The sequence below is a fragment of the Phaenicophaeus curvirostris genome, chromosome 5 (assembly GCF_032191515.1).
Source record: "Phaenicophaeus curvirostris isolate KB17595 chromosome 5, BPBGC_Pcur_1.0, whole genome shotgun sequence".
Taxonomy (NCBI): Eukaryota; Metazoa; Chordata; class Aves; order Cuculiformes; family Cuculidae; genus Phaenicophaeus; species Phaenicophaeus curvirostris.
Genome location: NC_091396.1, coordinates 18,019,290 through 18,037,710, shown reverse-complemented (window position 1 = coordinate 18,037,710; position 18,421 = coordinate 18,019,290). Strand labels below are relative to the sequence as shown.

At 45.4% G+C, this 18,421-nt stretch overlaps 1 protein-coding gene across 1 annotated transcript in view; it reads left to right on the top strand.

Annotated features, from left to right (window-relative positions):
- The first annotated feature begins 7,153 nt into the window (after positions 1 to 7,153).
- CD81 (CD81 molecule) overlaps positions 7,154 to 18,421 on the top strand; it is a 420,468-nt gene continuing 409,200 nt past the window's right edge. The window contains exon 1 of the mRNA XM_069857875.1: positions 7,154 to 7,159. The gene's annotated coding sequence lies outside the window, so the exon portion shown is untranslated. The remainder of the gene's footprint in view (positions 7,160 to 18,421) is intronic.

Below are 18,421 nucleotides of genomic sequence, written 5' to 3'. Positions count from 1 at the left end.
TTTTCCTGAGTGGTTACAGTTAATTTAAAACCCATCCGTGTATTACCTCAGCAATCCCTTGATGTCACTAGTTAGAAGATCCCAGCTGGCTTCTGCTCTTAATTCTATTGCCGGTCTGTTTCCTATTATTTTTTATTATGCTTACATTTACTCGCATGCTGCACCAGTTTTTAAAGCGAGGTGTGCGCAGTCATTTACAAGGAGCTAACACAGGCTCTCAAATTCTTCTGTTCATGTACATAAAAGTAATGTTTGTGCTTGGGTGTTTTCAGGCAATGTAAGTGCTTTTCCCATAGCAGATACTATTGAGTAATGCCAGTATAAGTAAACAAACAAATGTGGCATATGTTTGCACATGCCCATCTTAAGCTCACATCACTCACTGCAGAGAAATGTGGGTCCCTGCATGAAAGAGCAACTTGTATAGTTTACCCTTCAGGATTGTGCCAACAAGCAACCTGTGCTGGGAAGCCCTGAGTGTTTGGCACTATGTTCTTCCATGTAAAATTGTGTGGCTTCAATGAACTAACAGGGAAGGGAAGGAATCCTGGATGCATGGTTGAAAACCATCAGCAGGTTGAAAACAGTCAGCAGATGCTTAGGCAACATAACAGTGCCCTTTGAGATCTCTGCATATGTGTGGTTTCATTGCTTATTTGTTGCATGGTTTTGAAGACCTTTAAAATACTGCATGATACTTTCCAAGGTGTGAAATAACCTAAATAATGCAGAGTCCTGTGGTGCTAAAAGCAGCACGCTGAGGAGATACTGTGGTCTGTGTGTCTGGTGAAGTCACATAGCCCAGAATAGGGCATGCAGGGACATTGCACCAGGTTTCCATTAGAAAGCTCTATCCTCCATCCTGGAAGTCAGTGGAAATGTCACTATTGACTCCCAGAAGAGCAGTAGTAAACCAGTGTTAATGAGAGATACTGGGAGGTTGCAGGTAGGAGCCAAATGGTGTAACTCTGCTTAATGACTGGAAACTTTGTGAAGTCCTCTCTTGCTTTGAACGGCTTTGCAAACAACCTTCGGCAATAGCAATTTTATCTCCTGTTTTGGAAGCCATGTGCCTCAGCTATTCTGCCACTGAGGACAGAGTTGCAGGATGGTAGGACAGTTTAAACAGGAAAACAGAAAGACAGCTGCAATATGTCCAATTTCCTACTGTGAGGAAGATGAAACCAGTCTAATTTTGCTGAACTACGACTCATTTCAGTCCAGAGATTCCAATACCATGCAGTAAATGTTATAAGCCCCTTTGGGGGAGGAATAAACCTCTCTAATTCAAAGGCATGGGAAGAAGTGCCCAGCGAGAGACAGAGAGGAAATTGCCAGTAATGATGGATGAGGAAAGCCCAGTAGGGTACTGCTGAGCAGGACTTGAGCGCAAAAGAGATGAATGGCCCTTGGTGACCAGGCTCCGCTGAAGTCTGTGTGATGTGGGTGAGAACAAAAGCCAGCCACACTCAGCTTGGTGTTGCAGTGTGGGGATGATGACGTGCTGTTCCTTCACTCTGCAGAGCTCCTGGGTGAGTGGTGGATGGTGTTCTCAAAGTATGAAGCCACAGTCAGTTCTTTGGTTCCTGAAAGAAAAACTCAGCTTGTCCCTCCCTACGAAGAAGGGGCGGCTAGTATCACTATGTCAGTGCAGCTCATACCAAAAATGATTGTGAGCAGTGTGCCATGTCCCCATCAGAGGAGAATCACTCCCATTAATCTTAAGGTAGAGTGAGAGCAACACATCTGATAGGCCAGTGTGTGGAAAAGAGGAGCTGACCGAGTTCATATGCATAATCCTGAAGAAGTGCCATATCAGAGCTGTGTGTGTTTCAGCTGAGGTTTTAAATGTGATGGGGCTAGACTGTTCAGGAACAGAAACAGATGAAAGTTTGTTTTGCAAGCATTTCACTTCTTGATGCACTCCAGCACATTACTGGTGATCACAGCTAGTTTTGCTGATTCATAATAGCAACGCAGAAGACTGGGAGATGCTTTCCCAATGCACTTAATGCCGGTAAACCTGATAAGTGGGTCTATGGTGGATGCAGTGAGGATATACAGAAGTCTATTGTCTGAGCCAGGTCTTGGTTGCCAAAAAGCTTGAAATGGAAATGAGGGAATGCCTCATGATACAAAGGGCATAGGATTACAAGGCGGAGGGGGAGGTTAGTAAAAAAGGTTAAGGTATTCTGAAATGTCACTAATGTGGCAAGAATATCACTGAAGAACTATGTATTACAGAGGTTAAAATACTTTGGTCTTCTGCAATGAAGGAACAAGAGTGACTGTGCCTAGGAGGTAAAAGAGGGACGAAGCCTGACTCTGGCACCAAACAAGTAGACTAGAGAACACAAGAATGGTCATCTTTACAATCGCATTTCCCACTTTTTCACTGCCCAAAGAAACTAGGCTGAGGCCACTGTGGCTCAAGCCAGCCAGGCTGTCCTTCAACAGGGGTAGGAGAGGAATAGATATGCAGTAAAGCCAACTATATATGGAAAGATAAAAGACAGTGCAGAAACCTGGAGGCAGTGTTGGCTTGTAACTGCATTGGAGGGAATAAATTTTCTTCCTTGCTGAAAAAAAGGCCAGAAGTGGACCAAGCAAACCTATCCAAGAGACACAGACCAGCCCAGGCAATGGTGAGGCTGAACTATGTGGACTCAAAAAACAGATGGAGGTTTCACTCAGGCCTAGAGTGTGTGGTGAGAAGTGCTCTGCTTACTTCTAGTCTGAAGCCTCTGTTGTTACTGGGATAAATCAATAGTTATTTTATCAAGTTCCTTTTTCCCATAGACACAAGTGCTTTTTCTGGGGCAATTGTTTCACAGATATTACTCTACCACAGCACAGTTTCCAGTTCCCTCCACTAAAATACAGGATCATTTCTCTGTGCATCAGCTTTTTGCTAACTTCTTTGCAAACTGCAACAGAGTGGAATATTCCTAGTGCAGCACCAGACATCTTATGCAGGATTCTGGTTGGCGATCAAATTCAGAGGCTATTCCTTTCTGCAGCAACTGATGTCCATGACACCATGGTACTTACTGCTGTTTTCTTGCTGGTGAACTGCTCGCCAGTCCATTCTGGGATGGCTGCAGCCATTGTCAGCCTGCCTCAGAAAGGTAACATAAGAAAGGTCTTGCTGCACTGCTGTTGGTGCAATTCATTTAAAGATTACTTTATGACGCCAAATCCAAAGGAGCCTCTCTCCTTTCCACAACTTCGTCTGTCTACTTGGTATGAACCCTCAACCCTAGAACTGTGTGTGTGCTCTTAGCAAATGAGGGCTTATAGATGCAATGCCACAGAGAATGATGTGAACCAGGAAAGTACTAAAGCCAGAGGCACTGTAACCTAGAGCTGTGCTGAACAATGTGGAAGAAACGCTGTCAAGTCTGTGTCTGTGTGAGCTATTATAACCCTAGCTAGACCTCCTCCAAAAGTTTGCTCAGCATGCTGACTTTCCAGGAGCTTTCTTAGTGCTTGGAACAAGTTACCTATCTCCTGCCAGAATTGAGAGAGGAACACAACTAGCTGACGAATACCATATGTTTCAGGCTGGCCAAAGGAACCTAATTGTATTTTATTTAGCTTGTCTTTTTAACTGTGTTTCTGTAACAGGACTGATTTGGTTGGGTTTGGTTTTTTTGGGTGAGGTCCTTCCTGGTCCTATCCCTCCCCCCTACCCCATCCCCAATAAATGGAGCTGATCCCTTCTACATGAGAGTTGTCCTGTTCTGTATTCTGCCCTCAAAATGCAGGGCACAGCCTTCTGCCACTTCCTTAATGGAGGAGATCAGGAGAGAGATGAGTAAAGGGAAAGGCGGGTGCCAACAGGAGCAATCAGAAATTGCAGTGCTAAAATCTCATTCCAGACAGGGAACATCCATTTCTGAGAATGCAATAAAAATGTTTATGCTGACCAAAAGAATCCCCCCCTTTTTTTAATTATTTTTTTTTTACTGGTTGTAAACCAGAACTTTTCCCATCAGAAAAAAAACTTTTCCCATCAGAATGGGAAAAGTGTGTGTTTGTGACTTGGGAGAGGGAGCACATCACTGTGGATGTGTAATACCTAGATGTACATTTTCTCTGTTTAAAGCTGTTAAAGGAATAGCTGTATCAGATTGCAGAAGCTAAAGACTGATCCCTGATCTGAGACCACCAAGGCAGAGTATGCCCCTAAAAAGCATAGACTGGAGTTTGTAGAAGCTGAAATTGGACTGATACTGGGTGAGGTTCACTTTCTAGAAACACCAAGCCTTAGATAGAGCTAGAAGAGGTCCCTGTATTCCACTAAACTGCATCACTTGGAGTAGGCCACTTCTCCGGATGTGCTTTGTTGCCTCTAAACATCCTAAATGCTTAGGGGAAGGCACCACCTAATACGGTATGATTGTGCAGCATCTAGCCCAGCCATCACTTGAGGAAGTGGAAGGGACATCACTGAGCCTTGCCATGTTGCCTGTAAGAGCTTTGGCTCATCTGTGGCAGGAGCTTAGCTGGAAACCTCACACCAAGTCTTCTCCTTCAGGTTGTTGGAGTATGTTCTCCCACAGCCTCAGCAGTGGTGCTGCTAACAGAGATGCACAGCAGGTTTTGCATTGGGTAGGAAGGAGTTATAAGTGGTAAGTGTATGCTCATCTTGGCAGAGGAGCAGAAAAGGGCGGAGGCCTTCATTTCTAGCTGAGCAGAAGAGAGGAAATGGAGCTAAAAAGCAACTACCACTTTAAATACATCTCTTTCCTCCCCATCTCTTATTCAGCTCATGCCTTTCCTGTTTACAGCATCATTTCCCTCAGGTCTCATTCTGTTCATTTAGAGGTAAGGTCAATCCAAGGTCTGCCCCATTTCTGAGCACCAAATCAGTGCAAATGTCTCCATCTGATGCCACCCAGGAGATACAGGCTATTGGGCACTTCCCCTCCCATTAGCCGTATGCTGTCATGCCATAGCAAAACTATAGGATGTCTCTGGTTTAATGGAAGGCAGAAGTTGGCACAGCTCTTGACTTGTTCCTCTGAACAAGTCCCCTGCTCTGCTGTGTCCTTTCACTTATGACACATTTGTTTATCCATGGGCCGTGTGCACCCTGTTTTTCTGCCATATGTGCTTTGCTGCCCACACAAGCACACTCAGCTGCGTGCTCGGTGACCCACTTATTTAGATACTCACACATGCTGAATCACCCTTCAATGTACAGTCATAGCCACACTTGCAGATGGACTCTGATCCTCATGAGCTAGACTGAAGTTCTCTTTCAGTCTGCCATACCTGTGTCCTTGAGATGGAGAATGCTCTTCCTTCCTGGAGGAAACATAGTCCTTTGTAGTGTGTTTGCCCAACCACCCATTTACTCTCAGGGCCATGCAGAAACGATGGTGATACCTCCAGCAATGTGGAGAGAAAGGGTAAATGTTGATACCTCATTTCTCCAACCTACCCATGCCTGAGATCTGCCTTTGAAGGATGCCAGCGTGCTTGATTCCAGTGCCTCCTTTTAGTTGGGTAAAGGACCATCTCATCACTATGGCTGAATTTCCACTGTCCTTTCTTGGCTTAGGCTCCTCAGGCTATCATCCTAAGGTTTGTGATGATGACAATAAGAAATTTTGAGGCCAAGCCCCTGCTGGAGGCTATCTGTCCCACACGTGTACCTATGACAATGTACTGTCCCACTGATGCTATGAAATGCGCATGTTGGATAAGACACTGCCTGATCAGAAACATCTTCAAAACAAAACAGCCTGTTGCCTGAACATACCCTGTGACCACTCTGTTCAGCGTGCAGCGTGTTAGCTCCCTTCTCCCGCCCCTACTCTAATTCCTTTACCCACGTTGGACCATTTAAGAATTAATGAAGGCCAGATGCATGTTCTGCAAATGTAGGATCACTGGGTTTTGGAGTAGTTACTGGCTTGATGCCTCCTTGTCCTTTGAATCCTTAGTACAACTAATAACAACCAGAGGCAGCCTTCTTTGGTCTGAGGTAGAGCCCACCTCAGCAGTGACGTCCCTGCAACCACAAAGGATTTCTCAGGGACCTGGAACAGGGCCAGCTTTTAGCCATGGAGCCTCAGGATCTGGTTTCATCTCTCACCAGTGTTGGTGGGATGAACTCCACATGACTGAGCTGTCCAACAGGGAGGTGGTTAGCTAGGCCAGCACTGGATTTCTAAGGGGGAAGGAAGGAATTTGGTGTATTTTGGTGCATGTAAAAATAAGGGATGGATTGTACTAGTGGGAGCTGTCCATGTGTTGAGATAACAAAGCAGATGTGCTGCGCGAATATTGCAGCCTCGTACTCCAAGGTCTTTTGTGAACTGCTAACACTGCAGGCAAGGATGGATCAAGGCAAGATGAGTGTTGTTTTTTCAGACTTGGATCTGACCTGATGAAAGGTCATTGCTACAGCAGCTGTGCTTCCTTGCTGCACAAGCAGAGCTTTTCTTCTCTTGAAGTGTCTCTGAGCCATCTCTGCTGGCCAATGGATGCAGGAGGTTGTTACAGGGCTGTACTTTTGCCATCTTCATGCAAACACATGGTGTATGCTGAGTGTTGCCTAGTTTGATGTGGATGCTGCTGCAAGTGTGTATGTAAGGGTATTAGAAAGAGGGGTACATCAACAGTTTGCAAAACTGATTTTTTCACTCCTTGGAGTGAGAGCCTATAAACCAAATTTTTAGGCCTAAAGATCATTCTGATTTGTTTGTGTAAAAACACAAGTTTTTGCAAACAACTATTTTATGCAGAGTGTTGCCCCTTGGCAGGCAGCTGGAGGTTGGTAAGCATAGCTAACCTGCAGTGAAGTGTGGTGCTGCAATGACTTTTCTCAGCACAGCTGTGCCATCAGCATTCAGAAACTGTTGGGGAATGACTTTGTTATAAGTTAATGACACTAATTTGAGTTTGCAGTGATTTATGGGGAGGCTCTGTGGCTGCTTGTAGCAGTTTACGATGGATATTTCCACCACCCATCAGTCTCTGTCGTTTTGGGACTAACAAAGTTCCCTAGTAGTGGGTGGGATTTCTTCAGAAAAAAAAAAAATCATCTCCAAACAAGCCCAGAATTCTCAGATATTCAGCACAGAACCTTCTCTCTTTTTCTCTTCTCTCCCCATCCCCTTCAAACATACCTGTGGGCAGAGGTAGTGTTATTGGAACAGCCTGTTTGACTGCTATAATATTTTCCACTCAGATCCATTGACTTCTATTTCATGTTTTTGTTGGATCAACACCTTTAGGGAGTAGTTAAAGCGGCTTGTATTTGAATAGCTGGAGACAGTGTGTCACCCTGCTATCTTTTCTTGGTTTCACCTCTAGAAGGCAGCGACGATATGTCTACGTACAGTCACCCAACTAAAATATGTGTCTGTACGTCCTTCTCAGTGGGGATCATTTACCTGTGAGCCTCTGTATACCACTAAACATGTCCCGAAGAAACATGGCATACTTTTAGAGTGTGTTTAGGGCAAATGTGTAATGGAGGTAGAAATTGCCATTTTTTTCAAAGCTCTTTTCTAAGACAGATTTTTCGCTGCTCTGATGACAGAAAGAAAGGAGGGTCTTCATTTGTTTTGTGTTTCTTTTCTCATTACCTATGACAGTCTGGCATAAACAATAAAAAGCAAAAAAGTAAAAAGATCACCTGTGCAGGACTAAGAGCCCTGTCACTTCCTGCTAAACCCACTGTCTTGTTTTGAGTCCTCAAAGGTGCTATTGAGCCTGTGGTTCCTCCCTCTCAGTGTCTCTTCATGTCCTAGGAGTTTGCCCACCAGCCCCCTATATTCATCATCTGCTGGCTTAGGAGAGAGAGACCTAGAAGCACACAAGAGATGACTGAGAAGTAGTAACCTAACAGAAGGGATAAATTTAGGACTCATGATGCAGCCTTTCTTATTAAGACCTTTACTTTGTTTTGTTTTTATTTCTGTTGAACCGCTAGTTTTCATGAGATCTCCAGGGCTAAAGAATTTTAAAAGCGATTCATAGATAAATACTATTACACCCTCTGTTGCATGGTATGAAATAGAGTCCCTGACGTGAGAAAAAAGAAAATAAAACCAGATTCAACGAGGTGGGAATTATCATTTCATGCTTCTGAATGTCACCATCTCTTGTTGAGTATCATCATGAAGCTTGTGATATTTGTGGATTTTATTTGAGACTTGTGGTCTTTATTTGAGCTCCTGGAATCAAGAGGCTGAATGAGATTCTCAGCTTTCTGTTTATTTTTATTTTTTTAAACTAGCATTTCCAGCTCTCTTGATCCTGGAAGAAAACAACTTCATTTGAAAATATGAAGCCTTGAGGGTCCAAATGAGAAAACAGATGAAAAATACTCCAAATACTTTTCAGTTGGTTAAGTCTTATTATTTTGAATCCTATGTTATTCTGTTCTAGGGCCACACACAACATTTTTGAAAGCTGAAAGCTGGCAACACTCATGCTTTTTATCCGAAGGATTTTGGAAAGTGTGTGAATGTTAGTGGCTATCATGAATGTGTTTGTGTGGGAGTGATATTGCAAGCAGCATCTTGCAGGCCTGTAGACTTCTTGTGCACAGTGACATGCTGTCCCTGCCTTGCAGAGTTCATGAACTAGTCATGGTAGGCAAGGGCATCTAAAGCACTATTTTCTTCTTTCCTGTTTTCAGTTATCCATCTATAAGGAAGCAGTAAGCAAATTGCCTGTGAAGCTTAGGAAAGAGGTAGGAATGTAAATCCAATTTGCGGCAGTAAGTTACGTGATCCACCAACAAAGCAATGCTGTGGTTGTGAGAAGAGCAGGGAGGTACTTAACAACGGGATGGTGCCTCATCATGACCTGGGACAGGCATGTGTATCAAAGTTGTGTGGGGCAGAGCAAGGGTGAGAACAGCTCCTGCAAACGGAGAAAAACAGGAACTGTGCAGTGCCAATCGCAGACACTCCTCCTCACCATGGTGGTTGCTGTTGTTGTTGTTTCTGCTTTTAAAACAATATGCAAGGAACCATCCAATATCCTAGGGCTTTTGTTTATCTAGATTTTTATAAGAAAAAGAAAAAAAGGAGAAAAAGAAATGAGAGGGGAAACACACATTCCTTCCAACCAGAAAGTCATGAGTTTTGATTCAGTCTAATTACACAAGTGATATTTGTACAAACTCTGTGAAGTCTCCATGCTTGCTTGGTGTGCATCCATTGTTTATGTGAGAGTGGCCAGGTAGCCAACGTAAAATAACTTTGCAAGAAGAATTCCCTTGGCCTTGGAGTATGCTGCACTCTCCTTTTGCCTTCATAAACAAGCCCATTTTTCCTGGTTTCAGACCTCTTTCACGTTCTTTTGTTGCCTCTTCCTCTAAACCAGTGTTACTCATATTCTGCCAACATGGCCCAGTAGTACATAATTCAGTCAGATCTCCAGTAAATCAAATCACCACTACTCTTCTGTTTGCAGCAACAAAATGTAGCTCATGTGGGCCCCTCCAGTGGCTGGTAAGGGAAACCCCTGCCCAGACATGGTTTTCCCCAGTGTGTGCCCACAAACTCCTTGTGTGGGGAGGGCCAGGCTGTTTGGGAAGCTGCAGAGTGAAGGGAGGGTGCGAGGTGGGTGTAAGCCAAATGCAGTGCCCTACAGTGGCATGTCTGTCTGGGTAGCAAGGATGTTGTCGAAAGGTGGGAGTCCAGCTTTTATGCTCAGTTGATTACTTCTATACTAGCAAATATCCCAGCTCAGACTGTTGCCTCTTTTGGAGATCTACTTTCACTTCTTTAAAGATTGAGGTTCCCCAAGACAGTTGTCTGTGCTTGGAATCAGTTTTGGAGATCCAGAACTAGTCAGGCCTGAGTGACAGCACAGCAGGAGCCTAAAGAAGGCACCATGAGAAGTAAGGTAGTGAAGAAGAAACAGCTTGGGCTCATGGATAGACCTGATAGAATGAGATGGATGGAGCTGTGGAGTTGTCATGTATTCTGAGTAGTGGAAATAACCTTGATTTGCTTTGACTGGTCTTGATTGTTAGTGGTTTTTGTGGTGTTCATCAATAGCAATAACAGTGCTGGCAATGGCTGTGAGCTGGTTCTAGACCTTTGGTGTTGTCTTTTTACCTTCTCAGGAGTGCAGGTGACTTTGCGGTGTCATTATTAAGCTGTCTGGGGCTGCACTTACTCACCACAGGGCAGTATTGCTCTGCAGATGAGGCACAGGGTTCTAAGGATCTGGTGTGAGTGGTGACAGGAGCTGGAAGGAAGATGCTTATCCCTGCAGATATCCAACATTTATCCTACAGGCTGGATGCTGCTAGCATGATGGTGGATATGTTTGTCAGTGATTGGCTGATACGAAAGTTCAAACAAGGTAGACAAAATCTTATCCTTTGCTGAGAAGGTCCTTGTGACCATTTTGTGCTCTTATTATTTGAGATGTGCATATTGCTCATACGGTAGCAAGATGAGTCTTTTCTACAGGGACTGCTATCAAGAGGTGGGGGAAGGGAGTATCTGCTTCAGGATTTCTGGGATGTTATGGGTCAATACCCTCCTGCCTATCTGCTCAGGAAAGTGGAAGTTTTTGTGGAAGGACAGGTCCATGGTGTGCCTCTTCTGTCAGGAGCAGTTTTGCTTTCCTGGAAGTGGACACCTAATTCACTGGTCAATTATATATTAGAAAGGAAGGTCCCTCTTAAGCTTCTGCTGGCAAATTACTCTGCATTCTAATGCAACTGGTATACTGCTCAGTCTCACATGAGCACATGCATTTCTCAGTCTTGTTGGAGACTTGCCTCTCTGCAATTCTACAGGTAATGGCTGGGCTTCGTGTATCTCTCCTTGTGCTCTTTTTAATCTGGGGTGCTTTCGGTCTAATTTTATGTTATATTGACTCAGCCAAAATCCTGCAGCAGGAGTTTCCATGGATTTGTCAAGCTCTATCTTGAGACTCCCATTGCTGGAATGCTCTCCCAAACTTATGCCATTAGCCCCTCGGGTATGCTGTCTCTCTAGGACGAGAGAGTGCAGCCTGGGTTCTTGATGCTAGGACCCATTTGCACATGACTATGTCCCCTCTCTGCTTCACCATCTATCCTTGCCTTTGCAGACTGCAAAGCTTTTGAAGAAGGCTTCAAAAACTGGCCTTGATTTTGGTTGTTCAGTCACAAGTGTAATGCCTGTACTAATTGCAGATGTATGTTGCCTTAATGCTGGTTGCTGTTGAGATATTGCCTGCTGCCTTGTTAAAAAGGACCTCACTCAGAGATCCATCACTCCTTGTGTAGTCACTTCCTCAAGTATTTGAGCACCTAGGTCCATTTAGTAGTATGCTGCTTGGATCTCATGCTGTAACTGTTGTGCTGCTGAGAAATTTGGAGAGTTTGAAAGAGTCAGATTGGCAAAGTCAGATTGGCAAAGTCTGTGCAAGATAACAAAAAATCTTTCTGTAAATATATAAATAATAAAAGGAGGACTAGGGAGACCATAAAGTCCCCATTGGATGCAGAAGGAACAACAGTGACAGGGGATGAGGAAAAGGCTGAGGTACTTAATGCCTTCTTTGCCTCAGCCTTTAATTGTAAAGAAAGTCGTTCCATCTGTGTACAAACCCAGGAGCTAGAGGAGCAAAATGAGGCTCCCATGATCCAAGAGGAGGTGGTCAGAGCCTTGCTAGCCCGGCTAGACACCCACAAGTCTATGGGGCCGGATGGGATTCATCCAAGTGTATTAAAGGAGCTGGCGGATGTGCTGGCCAAACCCCTTCCCATCATCTTCCAACAGTCCTGGAAGACTGGGGAAGTTCCACTGGACTGGAGGCTGGCTGATGTTGTGCCCATCTACAAGAAGGGTCGCAGGGAGGACCCAGGAAACTACAGGCCTGTCAGTCTGACCTCAGTGCCAGGGAAAGTCATGGAACAGGTGATCTTGAGTGCTATCATGAAGCACATGCAAGAGAACCGGGTGATCACGCCCAGTCAAGCTGGGTTCACTAAAGGCAGGTCTTGCCAAACTAACCTGATCGCCTTCTATGACAAAGTGACTCCACTATTGGATGAAGGAAAGGCTGTGGATGTGGTCTTCCTGGACTTCAGTAAAGCCTTTGACACAGTTTCTCACAGCATTCTGCTTGAGAAACTGTCAGCCTCTGGCCTGGACAGGCGCACACCCTCCTGGGTGGAAAACTGGTTGGATGGCCGGGCCCAGAGAGTGGTGGGAAATGGTGTGAAATCCAGCTGGAGGCCAGTGACAAGTGGGGTTCCCCAGGGCTCAGTGCTGGGTCCAGCCCTGTTCAATGTCTTCATCAATGACCTGGATGAAGGCATTGAGTGCACCCTTAGCAAGTTTGCAGACGACACTAAACTGGGTGGAAGTATCAATCTGCTGGAGGGCAGGGAGGCTCTGCAAAGGGATCTGAACAGGCTGGATCGCTGGGCTGAGACCAATGGCATGAGGTTTAACAAGGCCAAGTGCCGGGTCCTGCACTTGGGGCACAACAACCCTGTGCAGTGCTACAGACTAGGAGAAGTCTGTCTAGAAAGCTGCCTGGAGGAGAGGGACCTGGGGGTGTTGGTTGACAGCCGACTGAACATAAGCCAGCAGTGTGCCCAGGTGGCCAAGAAGGCCAATGGCATCTTGGCTTGTATCAGAAACGGCGTGACCAGCAGGCCCAGGGAGGTTATTCTCCCTCTGTACTTGGCCCTGGTGAGACCACACCTCAAATACTGTGTTCATTTCTGGGCCCCTCACCACAAGAAGGATGTTGAGGCTCTGGAGCGAGTCCAGAGAAGAGCAACAAAGCTGGTGAGGGGGCTGGAGAACAGGCCTTATGAGGAACGGCTGAGAGAGCTGGAGTTGTTTAGCCTGGAGAAGAGGAGGCTGAGGGGAGACCTCATTGCTCTCTATAACTACCTGAAAGGAGGTTGTAGAGAGGAAGGTGATGGCCTCTTCTCCCAAGTGACAGGGGACAGGACAAGAGGAAATGGCCTCAAGCTCCACCAGGGGAGATTTAGGCTGGACATTAGGAAAAAATTTTTCACAGAAAGGGTCATTGGGCTGCCCAGGGAGGTGGTTGAGTCACCTTCCCCAGAGGTGTTTAAGGCACGGGTGGACGAGGTGCTAAGGGGCATGATTTAGTGTTTGATAGGAATGGTTGGACTCGATGATCCAGTGGGTCTCTTCCAACCTGGTTATTCTATGATTCTATGAAAGTAAAAATGAACTGTTGAAGTACATGATTACTTTGATAGCACTACTGTGCACCAGCTTCACAGCAAGCCTCTCCGCCTCTTCCATCCTCTGTGAGAAATAAAACTGAGGTCTCAACTGGTGAGTGATTAGCACTGGTCTCTTGCAAGGAGGCTGTCAGCTTCAGTCTAACACTTGTGAGCTCTTCCCACATCTACTGATGTCACTCTGTTTTTCTGATGGGCAGTCAACCACGCATTGCATGTTTGGAACAAGTGCTACTAACTCTCCTCTTGGGTCATGGTTTGGATGATGTGGAAATAAGTGAACGTTCTCCAAGTACATTTTGTCAGGGGGCTGCATGAGGAATGACACAAAGTTTTTAACAGAGGCATGGGGAGCAGTGAAGAGTAGGCTCAGGAAAGAGAGACAGACAAAGAAGAGAGGATAAAAGAGATTGATAAGCTTCAAAGATGGCACTTGGGTTCCTGTCCTTGGATGTGAGATGAGACATTGTGTAAAGGAAGGCAATGACTCAATTAGGAATATGAGAGAAGGAGGATGTTCATGTGGCAGAGGAAATGCTCACCTTAAGGAATCCACAAATAGGAAGACTTGAGATAGGCCATGGGGGGAAGAGACAGAAAGATGGTGACAAGACAGAAGATCAGTGGCATGGAGAACCAAATTCCACACTGCATTTAAGCAGAGGAAACTCCCCTGACATCTTATAGCTTCAGGCAAGTACCAGCAAAAACATCTGGGCTGGATATTGAGCCGCGTAAACCTCCTTGGGATCGTTGACTTCAGGGGTGCCACACCGATTTATGTACATGAAAGGTTTTGCCCTCTGCTTGTTTTGCTGCTTTCAGTCCTGCCTGTTTTGGGGGTTCAAGAGAGCATTCTGGCTGAATTTGTGGGGGTCGATGCAAAGGGTTTCCTGGTAAATGAGAAAAACACCGTCCTTCCATCCTGCTTCATCTGCCTGGGATTTCTGACTGAAAGCCACTGACTAATTCCATCTGGCAGGCTGTCCACGCTTCAAAGACTGCAGATCCTGAGACTTTTAACTTACAAACAAAACCGTGCATTAAAAAAAAAAAAGAGAGAGAGAAAGAGAGAGAGAGGAAAAAAAAAAAAGACAGCTCTCCCCAGGGACAGTCTCTGTGAAATCCAAAACAAGGTCTAAGCGCCTGCCCTGCTGCTTCGGCTGAAGCCAGTGTTTTTTCTGTCCCTTTCAAAATCAAGCTGGTGTGTTCCTGACTACTCTGTTCGACACCTCTGGCTCCCTTACTCCCCTCGGTGAGTAGGGTAGGGGGGAGGTGGCTGGAAGGGAAAGTCCAAAGCATAGAAGGAAAGAAATGCCTGGTATTGATCCATCAAGGCTGGCCAGACTGCAAGAAATTCCAGTTTGTGAAAAATGTTGCGGTTTAGAGCATTTGTTTTTGTTCCACGGTGGGATGAAACCAAGGCTTTTTGGAGGGGGGGAGGTGAGAAGAAGAAGAAAAATGACTCTTTTTTTTTTTTTTTTTTTTTTGGTGTGTGTGGTTGTTGTTGGGGAAGGACAGCCTCCCTGCAGTACGGATGCCCACACAGCAGGGCTGGGGAGCCAGTCCTCTCCCAACAGCCTCTCATGTGCAGCCTATACTTCTCTAATACGGTAGGGCAGGGACTGGGATGAAGCCCTTATGGGAATGAGGGCCAATGTCCTTCTCCCTCCAGCTCATCATATGCTCTTGATGGAACAGGACCAAGAGGTGTCCTGCCTCTGCGACCCTGCTGATGGAGCTTGGCAGCAAAACTCAGTAAGTGCCCACCCTTTGTGACAGTTCTGCCCTTGCTGAGTTTTTGTCATTCAGCTGAGCAGGTTTCCCCAACGTGGGTGTAAGGAGACAGCTGCACAGCTTCTGGGAGGTGAAGAGGGTTCCCTGACTTCAGCAATGTGAAGTAGGGAGGCCCTGACCCAGAGTTCATACAAAGAGGACTTTGGAGTGATTACTCCCCCAAAAGAAAAGACATTGCTCTTCTCTTTTAAAATGGGCGTGTTGGCTTTTCCACAGCCCTCTGGCCTTAGGTAATGGCAATTAATTTCAACAAAGTGTAGGAGGAGGTGAAAAGCAGAGCAGAGCTGGGACTTGAGGATTTGAACACGTCAAATTGTAGGATGGACACAGCACACTGCTTTTGTGCTTTCCAGGCAACTCCTACACCATGGTGAAGCGAGATCTGGGTTTACCTTTAGGTGAGCAAACAGTCTTTTTGAGCAAAGTAGCGGTGATCTAACCCTTTTGCATCTGTCCCAAAGTCAAAGGATGGGAAGTGGATGGGGCAGAGCTGCCCTGGAGGGTGCAGTGAAGCCTGCAGTCCAGGAGCACTCTCTTGCTGTGCCTGCATGGTTTAGGTCAGCTCCCAAATCCCATTATGGGTGCTTGCATGTCCAGGCACAGGACGTGAAAGGTCACCCCACTGTCTGAAGAACTGCCATGACATCCTGGTACTTGATTTCCACTCTATCCCCACATCCCCAAAAACCCCATCCCAAGCTGTGTCACCAGTTGACAAGACAGGGATGACAAGTTATCCTGTGTCCACAGCCAGCAGTCCTTGGGAACTGACTTGTCTGTTTTCTGGGATGTAAAAACTTTTTTTCTGGATGTCAGCAGGCAAGTTATACAGGAGAAAAAGCCAGGGGGAAGTGTCTACCATGAGTCAGAGGGCCCCTCTGGGAGTCTGTGGGATTGTGGGAAGGAGGGTTGAGGCAGAGAAGCACAGCTGCCATAGGCAGACCTATGTACCACTAAGCCACAGGCATGAGGTATTGGAGCTCACAATCTTAAGAGCACAATTGGACCTTATCAGCTCTTTCTAAGGCAGGAAAATTTGCAATAAAACCTGAAGTGTTCGGTATTTTCATTGTCAAAGGCCATGTATTCCAAGGTGAACCCTTCAGAGCAACCACAAGGTTGCTATGTGAAAGCTGGTAGCAGAACAGGTTTATTCCTCCAAAAGGGATTTCTTGGCAATGGCTGTCTCCCAAGCTTTTCCTCTAATTGTAAGTCTGTCTTGTTGGTGGGTCCCCTCCCTCCCATCACCAACTGCTTTCACCCAAGAAAGCAGCCACACACTTGATGCCCTTGTTTTGTAACTGTGAAGCTGGGTGTCCCCTCTCATAGATGAAAGCTTCCTACTGAATAAGACCAATTACAGCTGATGCTCTTGTGATAAGAAGGATGCTGAGATGACTCTTGGCTGCCAGAACAGCTCCTAAGCAGCTGTTTTTGAAGACCAGGACTGTCTTGGCTGTGCGAGAAATGCTTGAAGCTTTCTGCTGTTGTCTGGTGGCATCCAGAAATGCCCAGCATGTTGCAGGCTTCCCAGGTTGTATATAGCTTTCTCTCTCCCATTTCCTACTGGTAAAAAGAGACATACATCCAGTGAAGACGTGGATGGGACTCACCACCATGGATAGTTGGTGTATTTGGCACTGAAGTAGGCTGTTTCTTGCTCTTTTTTTTTGGCATTGACTCTAGTACTAAGTTTCCCATGGCTTCACAAGGCTAGTGCCTGTGTTGCCCATGGGCCAAATTGCTGCAAAGTGATGCCAAGCATCTGGTGAACCATGACTAGCAAAGCACCTGAGTTTAAGGCTGGAACTCCTCTCCCAGTGAAGATGAAGGCAGAGGTGAGCCTGCAATGCTGCATTTCATTACTTATTGTATTGTCTTCACTCAGAAGGGAGTAGGGGTAACATTGTTTCCTTGGTCTCACTATCTTTTAGTTTCAAACAAGAAACAAAGCTCCTTCTTTTCCCCATGCTGGAGTATGCAGATGTGCTGTGCACCTCTGCACGCTGTATTGGAAGGAGTCGCTGTGATCTGTTTTGAACACTTGACCGCCTTTTCATTAATTGTTGGAAAGCCCAGTTATGCGATGGAGTTTGGAGCCTGCAGAACATTACTGTGGACAATAAGTATCTGTATATCCTATAGCTCTGAACGAACTGTTGAATCTTGTGAAGCTCTTGGCTTTGGAAAGTCACTTTTCAGACATGTTTTAACTTGTAACTGAATTCCAAGCTTGTCACTGACTCTCCTCCCCCCTTCTCTTCCCACCCCCGCAAAAAGGACAATAGTTTAAAGGAAGATACAACCATCTTCACACCATGTTCTTCTCTCTGAAGAGAAATGGAGGTCACACACTACGCATTGAAGAACATTTGCAAATCAAGGCAAGGGAAGAGGTGTCTCCTCGTATCCTATTTGAGGTGTAGATGGAACTAGAATTGCTTTGGGAAGTGGTTCAACACTTCCTATCATAAGTCCTTGCCTTCAGTTGCTTATAGCTTTGTGAATTACTAACTCTTCTCACTGGTGTTTTTGGTGCCATGCATGAGACTCAAGCTGGATTTTTCTTGGGATGGTGTCATCTAAAATGGTTTAGCTGTTTCCACAAATGAAATGAGGAGAAAAAACAAGGTTTTCCACACTTGAAAAAAACCAAAAAGCAGGGTTTTTTTGGTTTGTTGGGGTTTTTTTGTGTGTGTATTTCATTTCATTGAGGCATTTTCTTGATCTCCTTCTCCTGAATGAGAGGCTGAGATATTGCTAAGGAAGCATGGGAAGCTGGAGCTCACTTTGTTTCTAATTCTGGCTGTTTGTTAGGTAATTTCTCTGAACTGAAGTTCCTCTATCCACTTTGGAGAAAGATGGAGGTGTTCAATCAGCCCATCTGAAAGTAGGTACCTAATAGAAGTGAAATTAATTGCATCCTGGAGGTTAATGACAGAGATAGTTTATAAAACTTGTTTAAAGTAGACTCTATATTTTTAGAAAGATGAGTTCAATGCTCTGAGGTTAAGGAAGAGCCTGCTGTTGTTCCTATGAAAAAAATGGACTGTCTTCAGCTGTTTTGGAGAATAAAAGAAAAGATATCTCAGTTTGCTCACAGCAGTGAGAGTGTGGGAAATGCTTTGGTGAGTTCACTTGACTAGTGCATCATTGTGTTTATTCCAAAATCAAGAGGGTGTATTTTGTCTGTGAATCCTCCTAGTGACTCCCATGGTAACATGATTCTAGGGAGGAGGTGAAAAAGCTGTCTGTCTCTCTGGCAATTTTGATGGCTTCAGTTCTGCTGATGTTTAGGAAGCAGGAAGCAAACTGATTTCAAATGCAAAGGGAATTCTGGGATCTGAACATAGTGGAGAAGGCAGCAAAGGGTGCAGATAGAGACAAGAAGCCTGGCATGGAAACACAAAGAGGGAC